Source organism: Dipodomys merriami, unplaced genomic scaffold (assembly GCF_024711535.1).
Source record: "Dipodomys merriami isolate MVZ:Mamm:240054 unplaced genomic scaffold, mDipMer1.0.p SCAF_97, whole genome shotgun sequence".
Taxonomy (NCBI): Eukaryota; Metazoa; Chordata; class Mammalia; order Rodentia; family Heteromyidae; genus Dipodomys; species Dipodomys merriami.
In genome coordinates this window covers 3,159,567-3,175,472 of record NW_027206590.1, presented here as the reverse complement: position 1 = coordinate 3,175,472, position 15,906 = coordinate 3,159,567, and the positions used below count along the sequence as shown (strand labels likewise).

Below are 15,906 nucleotides of genomic sequence, written 5' to 3'. Positions count from 1 at the left end.
TATGGTAATGTTTACTAATTTTCACTGTGTCTTCTCTTCCTGAGGATGAGTAAGGGTGGGTTTTGTGCAAGACTTGGTGTTACAGATTAGAAAGCATAGGCAAGACTGTCTTGGAAGCAGGGGTCACTAAGTTCTTCTGTGCTAGAGGTCAGCAGTATTTTATGACACAAATGATACAAACTCATCCTGGTGGGTTCTGTGTGGAGCTATACCCATGGCAGAAATGAAACCAACTTAGAGGCAGGGCCAGGAACCTAACTTAGTAGAGCAGAACTGGGGGTTAAAGATGATCAGATGAACTAAAGCTAGATCCTTATAGATCACCCTGCACCAGAATCAACTCCAAATGAATCAAAGACCTCGGAGTCAAGGCAGACACTCTGAAAACATTACAAGAAGGAATAGGAGAAACCCTAGGTCTCCTTGGCACAGGCTGAAATTTTCTTAATAGAGACCTAGAAACACAACAAATCAAAGAAAGGTTGGACAAATGGGATTGCATGAAATTGCAGAGCTTCTGCATGGCAAAGGACATAGCTAGCAAGATCAATAGAAAGCCCACGGATTGGAAGAAGATCTTTACTAGCCATACAAAGGACAAGGGTCTCATATCTAAAATATACCTGGAACTCAAAAAATTAAATCCCCTAACAACAAATCCTTAAAGAAACAACTGCCCAATAAATAAGTGGGCTAAAGACTTAAAGAGAAACTTCTCTGAAGAGGAAAGAAGGATGGCCAATAAACACATGAAGAAATGCTCAACTTCCCTAGCCATAAAAGAAATGCAAATCAAAACAACATTGAGATTCCACCTCACTCCAGTTAGAATGGCTAGAATCAAGAACAGACGCTGGAGGGGATGTGGACAGAAGGGAACCTTACTTCATTGTTGGTGGGAGTGTAAGCTTGTTCAACCACTTTGGAAAGTAGTATGGAGGTTCCTCAAAAGACTCCACATAGAGTTTCCCTATGACCCAGCAATCTCACTTTTGGGCGTTTACCCAACTGATCACAAATAAGACCATACTAAAGCTACCAGCACAACTATGTTTATTGCAGCATGATTTACCATAGCTAAGATATGGAACCAACCCAGATGCCCCTCAGTAGATGAATGGATCAAGAAAATGTGGTATATATACACAATGGAATTCTGTGCCTCCATCAGAAAGAATGACATTGCCCCATTTGTTAGGAAATGGAAAGACTTGGAAAAAATCATATTAAGTGAAGCAAGCCAGACCCAAAGAAATATAGGTCCCATGGTTTCCCTTATTTGCAATAACTAGTATATGTCTGAGACAAACAGAAACTGTCAGACAAGTTGATGTTAGGCAAAATGAAGCCCAAGATAAGGATTCAAATGTTTTTTTTTCTTTCTTCCCATTGTTTCCAACATATTTAAAAGATGATTTCTTTGTTGCTTTGTATGTCCCTCCCCCAGGGTATAAGCCCTGCTTTCACTGTATTTGATGTTGATATAATTTGTGGAGGGGAAGGGAAAAAACAAACTGTTTAAACAGGATTACAGGTGTACCCATTACAACAATGAGATGTACAAGACGTTATGTTGAAGACCAAACTTTACAACTTTGCTGTGGTGGGGGGTTGGGGGGTGGGGGAAGGGATGGTATGGGGAAACAAAGGAGGAGGCAATAATGCTTGATAAGAAATGTACTCACTGTTTTGCCCATGTAATTGTAAATCCTCTGTATGGTATTTTCACAATAATAAAAACATAGAAATAAAGGGGGGAAAAAAAGATGATCAGATGAGCCAGAGAGATAGAGCCAAAGGATGAGACTACATGAGAACACTGTTCAAAAAATAGGTATCTTAGTAATAAGTAGGGAACTTGGTGATAAGTTTAGTAGCTTTGGGTTCTGAGAATAGGGATGGGACAATGTGACCATGTGCCTCTGGGGAAAGCCATAATCTGTGGACTTTGATGGACTAGTGAAGTCTGTATTATTATTCCTGCTGTTGATCAAAACAGTCATGTATCTTCCCAAACCAGACTTTATCCATTCAGTTGTTCGCTGCCATCCACCCATTTGTCCAGCCAGCTCTCCAGCAGCATTTCAGTCTCCGTGTGATACTTTGAATAGTATGGTGAGGAAGGCACCACACTGTTCACAGTGTTACCTGGATATCCATATATCCAGGATGTCCATACGTGGGCACATGTCTATCTTAAATAGTCAAGGGAAGCCTCAGATATTCTGTAATCCAAGACCAACAGCCCTTGTTCTGTATAGCTTTCCCTAGCATCATGAGTCACCCTTGGCTTCCTGACTTCCCCTTTTTATCAGGTATTCACTTTTAAGCTGTATTGTGTTTGGGTGTTTAATTATACTTACTACATTGTACCTTTATTATAATCCATGTACTCTGCATTCAGGCTTCATTGTAGGCACTGGAGATTCCAGGATTGTCAATGTCAGTGGGAGCTCCTTCTACCTGCCACAGATCTAATGGTTATCATTGACCTTCTGTCCCTCCCTAGTTTTCTTCTTACTGCCTCTTTCCATGGAGTCTCCAAGAATGGAGTCCATCTTGGGCCATTACTAGGCAGGAAGAGAAAAAAGGGAAGCTGCAGTGCTTGTGGAAACTAACATTCCCTGATACCCTTTCACCTCCATGCTGCACTGGTGGCACTGGTCTTGCTGATCGACAAGTGCAGATGCTGTGTGTTTACTTTGTCTTCAAGCAAAGCTGCAGACAAAGGTGAGCACAGCAGACAACCCACTTGGCACCTCAGTGTCTCAGGTTGTTTTGGCTGTCTTCAGGTTCAACAGCCATGATTTTTAACTTTTCGCAAATAAAATCACTCTCACTAACCTTTTATTCCTAATGGTTTTCCTATTTTCAGAAAGGATTTTAGGAATGGGGAGTGCATTGCCAAGAATGTTATCATAGGTACTTTCCTAGCCAAGATTATGAGGCAGGGGGCTGATGGACAGGCTGGAAGGGCAGGGAAAGAAAAGTATCACCATACAGGGGAATTTATTCCATGACAGATGTTTTCCTCAGTTTATGTTTGTTATCTCAGTTACCCAGTGAGGGTGTCTTAACCTCCACTTTAGAAACTAGGGAGGGGAAGCTGACACACACCCAAGGTCATAGCAAGTGAGACTTCATCTTCCAGCCCCCGGTTCCTGTTTGCCACCGTGCCATGTGGAGAGCTGGCACAGTGAATTCCCTGCTGAGGCTAGAGATGGAAGGGTTCTACTTTCTAGAATGCATTCTCATGACCTTGGGCAACTTGGTTGAATTCTGTGCCTCAATTTTGTCTTCTGTAAAATAGGTTGATAATATCTTGCCAAGTGTGATGATTCAGACCTGTAATCCCAGCACTCCGGAGATGGAAACAGGAAGATTGAGTTCAAGGTTAGTTTGGTTTACATAGTGATACCCTGCCTCAAAAACAATCATAAAATGAAAAATAAAAGACACAACCCCAAATCAAATGCTGGGGATGTAGTTCAGTGGTAGATTGCTTACAAGGCATACAAAAGACTCTGGTTCCATATTTATCATCACAAAACAAGCAAACCATATATGTATGTATATATAGGTATGTGTGTACACATGGACATGTGTATGTACATGTACATACATATTCATACATACTACATGTACTTTTATCTATGTATCTTGTAGGTCTAGTAAGGATTAAAGGATATTATTCAGTGAACACTGGCACATGGTAAGCATACGGTGCATGGGACTTCTAATAGATACTTGGACTAAGAGGAACATTAATCATCAATATTGTTTTTCTGTTTTCACACCTGGTAATTTTAACTGAACTGCCCCTTCTTCATTAATAGTTATTATTTTAATGAAAAACAGTCCTTATAAAAAGATCTTCTGTTTGGTGACAGGAAGCCCAGAATACGTCATGTGGCTCCTAAAGAAGTGTAATGGCTAGGCCCATCTGGCCTATATCTCCACGTTGCCACTCCCGGAATCACGTGCAGTTGGCACATTCTGTTTTGCCTCCTGTGGTCCTGGTGGTTGTGTTATACCAGTCACTGCGTCAGGAGGACCTGTGATGTAGTCAAGGAAGGGCCAGACCTGAGTGGTCATCATTGACCTTTCCTCCCTCCCAGTTTTCTGGCAAAGGGAGAAGCAAACCTCAGGTTGCTGTGCTGTTTAAAAAAGCCAGGACCATCTGGGGCATCTGCTCCAGGATTGCTGTGACCCTCTTGCCCTTCCTTGGGACAGTCTCTGTGGTACTTCTGATGCCATTAAGAGGCCTCCTCCCCACAGAAGCCTTCCCTGATTTCGTGCATTCCACCAGGCTGCCAGGCAGAATGAGAATCTATCTTTGCCCCGTAGGACCCCATGAAATGCCGGCTGGGGCCTTCTCCTTTTGTGTTTTCTGTTTTCCTCTACTTCCTTGGGAATTCTTGAGGATAGAACTGGGGCTGGTTCTCTTCCAGATCTCTTCTGGGGACATGGGCTGGTTACATTCCCTTCTTTCCAATCAGACAGGGCCCTCTAATTCTGGTTGAAGGATGGTGAGAAGCTAATGCATTTATTAGCTGGTATGAGAGTCAACAGCTGAGGCTGGAACAAGGTGATGAGGACCAGACTAACAAGTGGTATTAAACCCAAGGTGGAAAGGTGACTGGATGTGCCAGTCACCAATCCTTGCAGTAGTATTGAGAAAATGGGCATATGGGCATATCCATTGTACAGGTGAGAGGCTGAGGTTCCACAGCTGGGAGCCAGATGCAGATCTGACTTGTTCTATGGCCATATGCTGCCCTTCTCTGTTACTGATTTCTTGTAGTTGTTGGAAATTGTAGGCTACTGTGTGCATGTGTGTGTGCTTGCATGTATGCACGTACACATGTGCCCGTGTGTCTTGTGTGTGAGCGAGTGTAGATCTAGAGCAGGGGAAAAGCTAGCATGGTTGCAGGGCTCTCTCCCTTTTGCAGAGTAGGTGATAGCAAAGGTTGGCATTCTTACCCCAGGCCTTGGCTGCACTTGGCCTCCAAGGTAACAGAGGGAGGAACAAGTTGGCTTTTATATATCTGCACATGACAGTTTCCTGCTACTGCGGGGCTGGGATGAGAATACCAAGCTGGGGCTGTGCTTACTGACCTTTTCTTCGCTGTGTAGGTGGGAATGAGGAATGTGGAAGGAGAGGAGGAGAGGAAGGTATCTGAGGTCACAGCTGCCTGTGAGATGCTGCTTCCCTGTGTACTCTCAGATCAGAGACAGCAGAGCCTTGCCTGGCCTTCTAGGATGAAGGCTGTCAGAGAGAACATCCAGAGCTGAGGTCCTTGCTGAAGGTGTGTGGGTGCATGGGTTTGGGCCATGCCCTCTGAGGCAAATGCAGCAGGCCTGCAGTGGAGCCTTGGGCTGCCACTCACAGGGCCCACAATCCATTGTCCTGCTTGCACGTGAACCACTGCAGGTGTTGGGAGCTGCTGGGGGCTGTGGGCTGGCCCAGGAGGGAGGAAACCTCATGTGTTGTTTAGCCCTGGTTAAATGAGAGTTTTGCTTGTGAATCATGCCGGACACTTCCTATGTATGCTGAGAACACTCCCTTTGAGGACTGATAGACTCAGCTACCCACCTCACAGCTCAGGGCACAGAGTACCAGAGAGGTTAGGTAGTTTTCCCACAGGCTGCTCTTGCTGCAGGCTAGAGAAATCAGAGTAGATCAGGAGGGTTGCACTCCTGAGTTCCCTGCTAGGCCTATTCCTGCAGGTGGTTCACTGCTCTGGGCCCCTGCTCTACTTCTTACTTTGCAAATGAGGTTAGCAAAACTAACATTTATGTGAACATCTAATGTGTTTAGATCACACCCATTATCTTGGCCAGATCCCCTCCCCTCCGTTTCTTCCCCTCCCCACTCTTGATGGGGAATAGCAGCAGAAAGAACACAGAATGCCCATGTGTGTTAGCTTTCCATAACTAACAAGATACCAGAGATAATGAACTGGCAGTGAGGGAAGGATTATTGTATCATTGTAGCTCACAGGTGCAGAGGCTGCAGTCTGTATTCAGTTGCTTTTTGTTCTGTGGTGGGGCAGCATGTCATGGTGGTAGTGTATAGCAGAGCAAACATCTTCATGGCAGCTGGAAGGAAAAGAGACAGGAAAGGGATAGGGTCCCAATATCTCCTTCAAGGGCACTCCCCCATGACCTGACTTCCTGCCTCTAGGCTGTTCATCTTAAGTTTTCCCTTACCATGTCCTATCAGCTCCCAGCTGAGAACTAAGCCTGTGTCCCATGGGCCATTAAGGGCATCCCAGAGTTAGTCTGTAGTAACATGGGGGATGTGGCTCCTGGGCCTGTCTCACTAGATAATCTGGGACATCTCCTTCTCTGCTTTGGTCTTGGTTTGTTACTTGTAGAATGTAAGGCCTGGGCTACCTTCAGTCCCCCAGACCTGGAGGCTCCAGGTACCTTAGAAGTGTGGATTTGTTTACACTGTTGAGAACATTAATGTGACTTTTAGCAATCTCAACATGGATTTGGGCCTGTGAGCCAAGTAGCTTTAACTGAGTGAGTGCTGCTCAGATAGCTTCTGTCCCTGAAGCTTTGTAGGAATGCTGTTTGTATCACCAGGGGCCAGAGTGTAAGGAGACTTTATTTTGTATCTTGTGGTCCCATTACTACTTCAGTATGTATGTTCTTTACCCGATGAATCTATACCTAGTTTGTGTTAACTCTGATCTTTACAAAATATTTTTATCATCTTTAAGTAGTTGTTAAAAAGAATTGCCATTCACCAAAGCTGTTTATGAATACAGTGCATCTTAGTCAATGTCATTCCCTTCAGTGTTCTCACCGACCCTTCCCAATCCACCCCTTCACTTACTTATCTTCATTTTAGGTTACGCATTCATTTTTTTTCTTTTTGCCATTTAACAAAATAGTATTATACAATCCATCTTGGTCTGTGTCACAACGTTAACATCTTCATCCACCTTTTGACCACCCATTTTTTGTGATATATGCAATAAATTCTTGCCTGTAATCTCCCCTCTTCCTTCCTTCACTCTTTTACCCCTCTCTCTATATTTTTTTGTATTTTTTTATTGTAAAAATACTGCACAGAAGGGTTACAGTTACATGAGCACATGGTAATGAGTACATTTCCTATCGAGCATTGTTGCTTCCTCCTTTATTTTTATTTTTTCCCTACCATCCCTTCCTCCCTCCACAACTTACCACACCTCCCCACCAGAGTTTTAAAGTTTTCAACATAGCATCTTGTATATATCTTTGTTACAATGGGTCAACCTGTATCCCTATTTAAGCATTTTGTTTTTTCCCTTCCCATCCCTGAATTAGAGAAGTATATATACAAGATGCAGGGCACTGACATCAAATACAGTGAAAACAGGGGTTATACTGTGGGGGAGTAACATACAAAGAAACAAAAAAAAATCACATGGTACATTATAAATACGTTAGAAACAATAGCAAGAAAGAAAAAAACTGTGTTCCTATCTTGGGGTTCATTTCGCTTAACATCATCTTATATAGTCATATGTACATAGCTTTTGACCTTTTCTACTTGTCCTACACATGTACTAGATATTGCAAATAAGGGAAACCATGGGACTCATGTTTCTTTGGGCCTGGCTTACTTCACTTAATATAATTTTTTCCAAGTTTTTCCATTTCCTAACTAATGGGGCAATGTCATTCTTTCTGATGGAGGCATAGAATTCCATTGTGTATATGTGTGTGTGTGTGTGTGTGTGTGTGTGTGTGTGTGTGTGTGTGTGTGTGTGTGTGTGTGTGTGTGTGTGTGTGTGTGTGTGTGTGTGTATACGCCACATTTTCTTGATCCATTTATTTACTACCCCTCTATATTTTCAAGCTGAGTGCTTCCAGATGCTGGTGGCTTATGCCTGTAGTTCTTGCCACTCAGGAGGCTGAGATCTGAGGATTGAGATTTGAAGCCAGTCCAGGCAGGAAAGTCCATGAGACTCTTCTCTCCAATTAACCACCAAAAATCTGGAAGTAGAGATGTGGTTCAAGTAGTTGAGTGCCAGGCTTAATCCAAAAAGCTAAGGAACAGCATCCTAGCTATGAGTTTAAGCCCCAGTATTGGTTCTAGCACCCTCTCCCTCTCTACCCCACCACATACACACATATACACCAACTATTCAGCCAACCAGCCCAAACCAATAACAAAACAACCCTCCTGATGTGCCATTCTGCAACTAGCAGGTACAGTAATCCAGCATTATCATTACAATACAGGTTTGAGTTTGTAAGGCTTATTCCCTTAGGGCTCTTGAGGATTCCCTCCCGTATGGCTTTGGATTTTCCTCAAGGACAGTAGGACCTGGTAGGTTGATAGCTGGCCTTTGTACAGCAAAGTGGCTAATGGTGACAAAGGTGAAATCTGTCTTGTATGACCATTTTCTACTTAAAGTGTTGTATTTGTCAGAAAGAGCATTGATTGCTAATTGTTACCTCTTGGTAACAATTGCTTTAGCACCTCTACTAGGAAACTCAGTGTGGTTAAATGTTCAGTCTGGCTTTTCGTGTTCCTGACTGCACGTTTCTTACAGTTGCATGTCCATTGGACATATTTATTGCTTATATCTCTTGAATTTCAGGCTTTTGGGCTCTCTTCACTATTTAAGTGTCAAAAGCTTATAATAGCCAGTCGCTGGTAGCTCACATCTGTAATCCTAGCTATCCTAGGAGTCTAAGATCTGAGTGTCATGGTTTGAAGTCAGCCCAGACAAATCTAGAGACTCATATCTCCATGTAACCAGCAAAAAACTGGAAGTGGAGGTGTGGCTTAAGAAATGGATCACCAGCCCTGAGCAAAAAAGCAAAGTGAGTGTGAGACCCTGAGTTCAGTCCTCATTACACACACACACACACACACACACACACACACATACACACACACACACGCACACACGCACACCCACACGCACACACGCACACCCACACGCACACACGTACACCCACACGCATATGCACAGTGAGAGAAACTCATAATGTATTTTCTTGCCCCTCTGAATTGTGCTTCTTTCAACTGCTAGTTTGGAATAAAGGTGACCTATGAGCAATTTGCGTAGCTCCCAGAGGCCTCAATACTTTGTGTGTGTGTGTGTACTGTGAACCTGAGCTTAAAATGTTACTTTAGGTTTTTTGCTTGCTCTTAGCAAAACAAAAATTGTGGGATGGAAGGAATACTAAAAGATAATGACAGATGGGTTCATCTGACAGCCTTGATGAGACGTCCTCTGTTTTTCTAAGTTAAAAAGCAAATTCAGGTCTGGAAAGTAGCTCACGAGCTCTTCCCTAGCACTCGAGGCCTAAAATCCCTAACACTACAAGCAAACAACCGAATTCTGAGAACATCCGTTAGTGTAAAGCCCCCCTCATCTCACAGGAAGGTATGTAGCATTTTTAGAGCAGTTTTACCTTTGCCTGTGGCCTGTGTGTGCTGTGCTAAACAGCTCCACTGCTGTAATGAAGAAAAAGTGAATGTATAGCTTGCACTCCATGTCATCTTCCTTGAAGGTCAGGGTTCTACTCTGGTCCTCCAACCAAAGAGGGTGGCAGCCTCCTCACAGGAGCCAGGAAGTAGGTTCAATTTGAGGCTGCAGTGGGATTCTCCCTCTGATTCTTGTTCTCTTTGCTCACATTCAGTAGATGTCTCCAGTAACCATTGCTTGTAGCTCCCCCTTTCAGCCTCTTCTTTTAGCCTGGCTGAGGCCTTAAGATAGCGATGACTTCTTGAATCTGAGCCCCAGCTCCTTCCACCAGAAACTATTCTGTTTTTTTTTCCATGGAGGGACATGTGTCTGTCTAGGTGGAATGTTTCTGGAGAAGTATCATCATGTGAGAGCTGTTTGAGGTATAGCCAGGATTCAGTACTGTGGTTGGACTCTGTACTTGGAATGTTCTAGCTAGTTACCTGCTCTCTCTCTCTCTCTCTCTCTCTTTCTCTCTCTCTCTCTCCCTCTCCCTCCCCCCCCTCTTTCCCTCTTTCCCTCCCCACCTCCCTTGTTTGAACCTAAGGGCAGAGGCTGTCCTTTCTGCGGGTCTCCTGTGGAGCTTCAGAGAGTAGTGCTCACATGTTAGGCAAATGCAAAGGCAGAGGCTGCTTTTCAGGGTACTGTGGCTCAGTCCTGACTCTGTCATGTACTATTTCTGTTGGCTTAGCCTTTTACACTGCAGATTGCTCTTCTCAAAAAGAGGGCAGGGGAGGCCCGGGGCAGGAATGACGGTTATACCGTATGGTGTTAGTTACAATGAGAACTCAAGAGAGCAAAAATGTGTAATGAGGGCATGTATTTTTGTTTTATTTATTATAGTCTCTGGAGGTCAGTGCTCCACAAATATTCATTGAATGACGGAATGAGGAAGGAACTTCCTCTCTTGCCCCACTTTAAGAGATGAGATAATGGTTGTGCATTCTGGTTCTTAAGGGAAACTGCATGTCAGAGTGCCCTGTGAGGTTGCTGTAGGCAGGGTTCTCCACAGAAACATAACCAATACCATGTATATCCATAGAGGAACACAGAGGCTGAAGAGTTCTGTGCTGGGCATCCGTGAGCTGGACAACCATCGAAGACATTGGGAACTGGCTCAGTCCAAGGACCTGAAAGCCTCAGCACTCTGGAGGCTGATGCTGTAGCCTCCCATCCTAAAACTCCTCAGAGTCCAAAGGTAAAGAACCTGGAGCCAGATGTTCAATGGCAGCAGGTGTAGAGAAAGTGAACTACTCCAGAATGATCAGCTCTCTTTCCATGGTCACCTACCCACACCAGCCTTCCTTGCAAACACCCTCTTGGAGAACCCCACAATTAATACAGTTTCCTAGGCATCCTTCAATTTGCTCAAGTTGATATTACAAATGCACCATTACAGAGACATCTCCACTGGCCCTTGTCCAAGCCCCATCCCTGTGATTCAGACTCATTCTGTGGCTGGAGCTTAGCTCATACACCTGAGAAACAGCTTGAAGATGAACTTTTTATGCAATCCTGGTGCGGGACATGGGGCTTACTGGTCCTAGTCACTTGTCTGCTTCTTTCTGTTTTGTACCCAGGAGCAAGCAGATAATGCAGCCTGGAAATGATTAGGGTCCTCTCAGGGTCTTGACTCATCCATCTTCAATAGTACCTTCTTTGTAAAGATTCCCAGCCTCTGTGGCTGGAAGGTACCATCTTTGTTTACCCTGGAGCCAGGATCCTGCTACTTGAAGCTTCTGGAATATCATGGTCAGCAGAGGGCAGATCCTTACTTAATTTGATATGGTCTTAGGTTCTCAATATGTAGTTGGCACATTATATTTACTTAAATATGTCTTCAGTAAATTTATGAGTGGCTTTCCAAGTTAACTTCTTTGTGTGTATGTGTGTGTGTGTGTGTGTGTGTGTATACACACATCTATACACACATCTATACATATATATGTATATATACATGCACACACATATACACACATACACACATATAAACGATCTTCTCCAAGATTTCTTCTGTTCCTATTGAGGCCAAGACACACAAAATGTATTTATTAGATTGGTCTTTAAATACACACACATTTATTAGATTGGTCTTTAACCACACACACAGACACACACACAGACACACACACAGATGCTCAAGGGGTGAAAAAGCGATTCACTCTTCCTTTGTAATTAGTCTTGGTGATTAGACTGTCTTTTCCATTATGTTTTATTTTTGCTTTCCTGGAATTTATCAAGTGGCCTCTTTTCTGTGAAGGTTATCCTTCAAGTGAGTGAGGTAGCTTGATTAGCGCACAGGGGATTTACTTTAGATTTTTTAAAAATAAGAAAGGGCTGATGTGAGCACACAAGGAAAGGTCAGTCCAGGAGCTATAAAAAGGGCTCCATGCTATGAAACCAGTACTCCGAGGACAAGATACCTTATTCATTTACTTATATTTTGCAGTCAACTGCTAAAGTAATTAATAGTCACTCTTACTTTAGAATTTGTTTTATATTTATCAGCGCTTCCTGACCAATCTCTGGTGGCTTTGTCGTCTGTGCTTACTTACGGTAAGGTCATCTTCTTTTATATTTGTGTTTTTTTTCCTTACCCATTACAGTACATTGAAAATTGTTTTCATCAGCTCTAACTTCGTGACAGGTTTAGCTACTTGAATGTAATACTGGTTTTTTTTATATTTTGGATATTGATGAATTTTGTGGTCAATTCTGGAGTGCCTTAGGAGGCTTCTTAATTCTCAAGAGGCAACTTAACTTCCTTTTTTAGCACGTGAATGTAATATCCAGGCCAGGAAAGTCTAGGCATCTATCTAGCTGCCTACCTGTCCACCTGAGGACAGCTTAGCTGTTACTTGCAGAGAGTAGTTTCACCTTCTGCCTTATTTCTTCCTGTACACTACTGCATAGAAAGGTGTTGCATGGCGGCACAGAGCAGAGCAAAAAGGGCTGGGCTCCCTCCTGTGCATCTATTCACTTAGTGCCTAGTCCAAAGAAGATTGTGGAGAAATAAAGCTCCTGCCCCTACAGCTGTGTTCTTGGTTCTAAGTTCTATCCAACTCAGCATCTGTGGGAAAAGGAGTGTGTGTGTGTGTGTGTGTGTGTGTGTGTGTGTGTGTGTGTGTGTGTGTGTGTGTGTGTGTGTGTGTGTGTGTGTGTGTGTGTGTGTGTGTGTGTGTGTGTGTGTGTGTTTCATGTTCTTGCTATTTTGGGCATAAGTAGACCTACTTGTTTAAAGTTGAGAACTGTTCGTGAGGTCACTATTAATAGGAATTATACACACACGCTATGAATATAATAGTGACAGTTTATTTTTCAAAGCTTGAGAAATAAACTACTTTTACCACATGGTGTTGAACAAGAGAATTAAACTTCTGCAGCTTCCTGCCCCCTTTTGTGCTACTTTGGTGGCTTTGTTATGTTTTGGATACTTCCTTCAAGACTTTAAACTTTGCTTGATGGAGGCTTCACCTGGTCATGCTCATTCTTTTTTTTTTTTCTTTCTGTTTTTTTTTTTTTATTTTATTTTAAATCACAGATCTCACCTAGCATTCCCACTTCCTTTATGTTGCTCTACATTGTATTTTTTATAGAAAAATAAAATTAAAAATGAAATTATTTAAGATTTTCTTTATTTCTACAGCCCTTGCACTTTCTAAATATACCTATGGTTTATTTTTACTTACATTGCTTTTTATGAACATAAGACACATGTTATCTTTTTCTGAAACGTAGCCTTGTTATGTGAAGAGATCTTTATTTACTTTGTACTTAGACCCTCTTGAACTGTCTGACACAAACAGGTGTGGCAAATGTTTGAACAATTCATTAAGTAAATAAAAGTAAAAAAATCTCATCATTTTCTGACTGCAGTCAATGTGGAACTGTCTGACTAAGAGCTAGATGCTGAGAACTGGGCCCTGGTGGTTTCTCATTGGGCATGAACAATTTCATAGAATACTGACTTATGACAGAATAATTTTCTGTTGGTGGCAGAATAGACCAAAACAAAACTACTCTAAACACCAAGCCTAGGTAACAGGAACACACTGCACATGCACCATACGCAAAAAAATGACTAAACATTTCCTTCTCTCAACTCTCATAAATGACTACAGTATATCCCAGCTGTAGTGCTACCAGAGTAGTTGTGTTGTTACAAATTATTGAGATACCTGGTCATGGAACTCTTGCTTTATGACAGCAGTGGAGCAAAACTTCTCTTCCTTGAACCCTCACCTGAACCACTGTTAACACAGGCAAGATGGAAGACAGCATACCCAAGATTCCCCATGGCATAGTGTCTCTCTTGTTGGAGTGAACCAGTGAACCAGTTTAGTGTCACTATAAATCTAGTCTCTAGCTAGAGCCTGGAGCATTGTTTCATAGTGACAGAACTTGGTAATAGGCATTACTGTAGAAACAACTGGGTTACTACTACTAGCTGCTGGGCCCAAGATTTCTGATATGCAAAATGAAGAGGTTGAGCAGATGACTCATTAGGGTTTCTTACAGGTTTTCACATTCTGTTATTCCTGAATATTACTAAGCAGGAGGTGTGGTCTTAGTTTGCACTGCTTACTTGCAGTTGACCCTAACACACTGAGTCTTTGGCTTTAGTTTCTTTAGTCATGAAATTGTAATGATAATGACTAATAATATTGGTAAATAATGATGAAACAAAACATTTCCAAGACCTGTGTTTTATGAATAAAGATTTCATTTCCCCACCATGGTCCCATCCTGTGTTGTTTCTTTAAACACATGAAAAATGAAGACACAAGTTAAATAACTTTTCTAGGGTCACACAGCTAAAAAAAAAAGTGGCATAGCCAGGATTCAGACTGTGACTTTGTGTCTTGCAAGCTCAGATTCTTAATAGAAGAACTTCAGAGAACTAAGATTGCCACTTAGGAGGTTACAAATGGATATTTTAAAATAGTTGACATGAATGCTAATGTAAAGAACTAAGTCTTACTTATTTGATGATTTGGGGAATAAAACATGAAATGTGGTAGGGGGTGAGAAGGCAGGAGCGGTATGGAAGATTGGGGCCAGAGGAAGCCTGAGGAGGAGGGGTGATGGAGAAGAGAAGGCAGACTTGCAAAAGATAGTGGATATCTTGAGATGAGCACTGGTTGAGAGTCAAGAGGTCTTATTGGGGTTCACAGTATGTGAACTCTAATTCCAAATGTTCTTAATTTTCAAGAAACAGTGGTCAGCCTTCTTTCCTCATTATCTCACATAGTTATCTGGTGTGAGTATGACTTTTGAATAGTCCTGTGTTGTAGAAGCTAAGGCTTTGCTTTAAATGTGGAGAGAAAAGGATATCTTGCTGTTCTTAAGACATTTAATGGTAAGCCAGGTACTAAATAATCCCTCTCTGTCTTTTACTACCCCAAACTCCGAATCCGAGGTTGTCATAGGAACCTAGTTATTATCATTCAAACAGATATGTTCAGGTGGTACATTCTTTTTCTTTGTTGGTTGTGAGGCTTGAACTCTGGGCATGGGCAATGTCCCTGAGCTCTTCAGCTCAAGGCTAGTAGTGCTCTACCACTTTGAGCCATAGTACCACTTCTGGTTTTCTGATGGTTAACTGGAGATAAGAGTCTCATAGATCCTGCCTGGGCTGGCTTTGAACAGTGATCCTCAGATCTCAGCCTCCTGAGTATTTAGGATTACAGGAGTGAGCCGCTGGTGCCCAGCTCAGGTGTTACATTCTTTAAAGACCCTTTAGGTTACATGTCATGGGATCGCATACTCATGGCAGGGAGAAGCCAGCAGGACCCTTCCCCATCAGATGAGGGTCCAGGATCCAGCTGCTTCCTTATACCATCTATCCTGCTCCTCTCTGCCCAGACACAGGCGTACTTGTTTAGGGATTTAAATGGAAAAACAAGTGAGCCACATTATCCTTGCAAATATGGCTGTGATGTCTACCTTTGGTAAAGAGGAGACAATTTTGTTCAGTAGAATTTCAGATCATGACAAATAATAATAATAGTGATGATAATAATACCAGCTGTCCTTACAATAAATTTATCCTTATCCCATTTACCAGTGAAGAAGTTGAGGCACAGGGAGTCTAAAGCACTTACTTGTCATCACAACTGGCAGGTCTGGGTTTTTGCCTTCATGGTGCTGAAGTCTTAAATATCCTGCTTTCCAGTTTTCTTGCAGACAATTCCAGATAGGAGCTCTATTGCCAGTCTGTCACAAGAGGTAAAGTCATTGCTTGAGGGCCATGCTGCCAGGGCTAGAGGCCTCAGTCCACAGAATGACCTTGATGGTTCTTCTAATGGGTTTAAATATGTACTGTTTTTTTGGTTTCCTGTATTTGTTTGTTTGTTTGTTTGTTTTTTCAGCTGGGAAGAACAGCCCCAGCCTCCACAGCTAGATTGCCTGGGCTGTCATCCTT

At 42.6% G+C, this 15,906-nt stretch overlaps 1 protein-coding gene across 7 annotated transcripts in view; it reads left to right on the top strand.

The window, feature by feature from the left end:
* Positions 1-15,906, top strand: part of Large1 (LARGE xylosyl- and glucuronyltransferase 1) — a 461,800-nt gene that overhangs the window by 49,619 nt on the left and 396,275 nt on the right. Inside the window, exon 1 of one of the 7 annotated variants that reach the window (XM_070014412.1) lies at positions 3,377-3,393. The exons of the other annotated variants lie outside the window; for them this stretch is intronic. The gene's annotated coding sequence lies outside the window, so the exon portion shown is untranslated. Of the gene's footprint in view, positions 1-3,376; positions 3,394-15,906 lie in introns of those variants that run through there. 7 annotated transcript variants of the gene reach the window in all.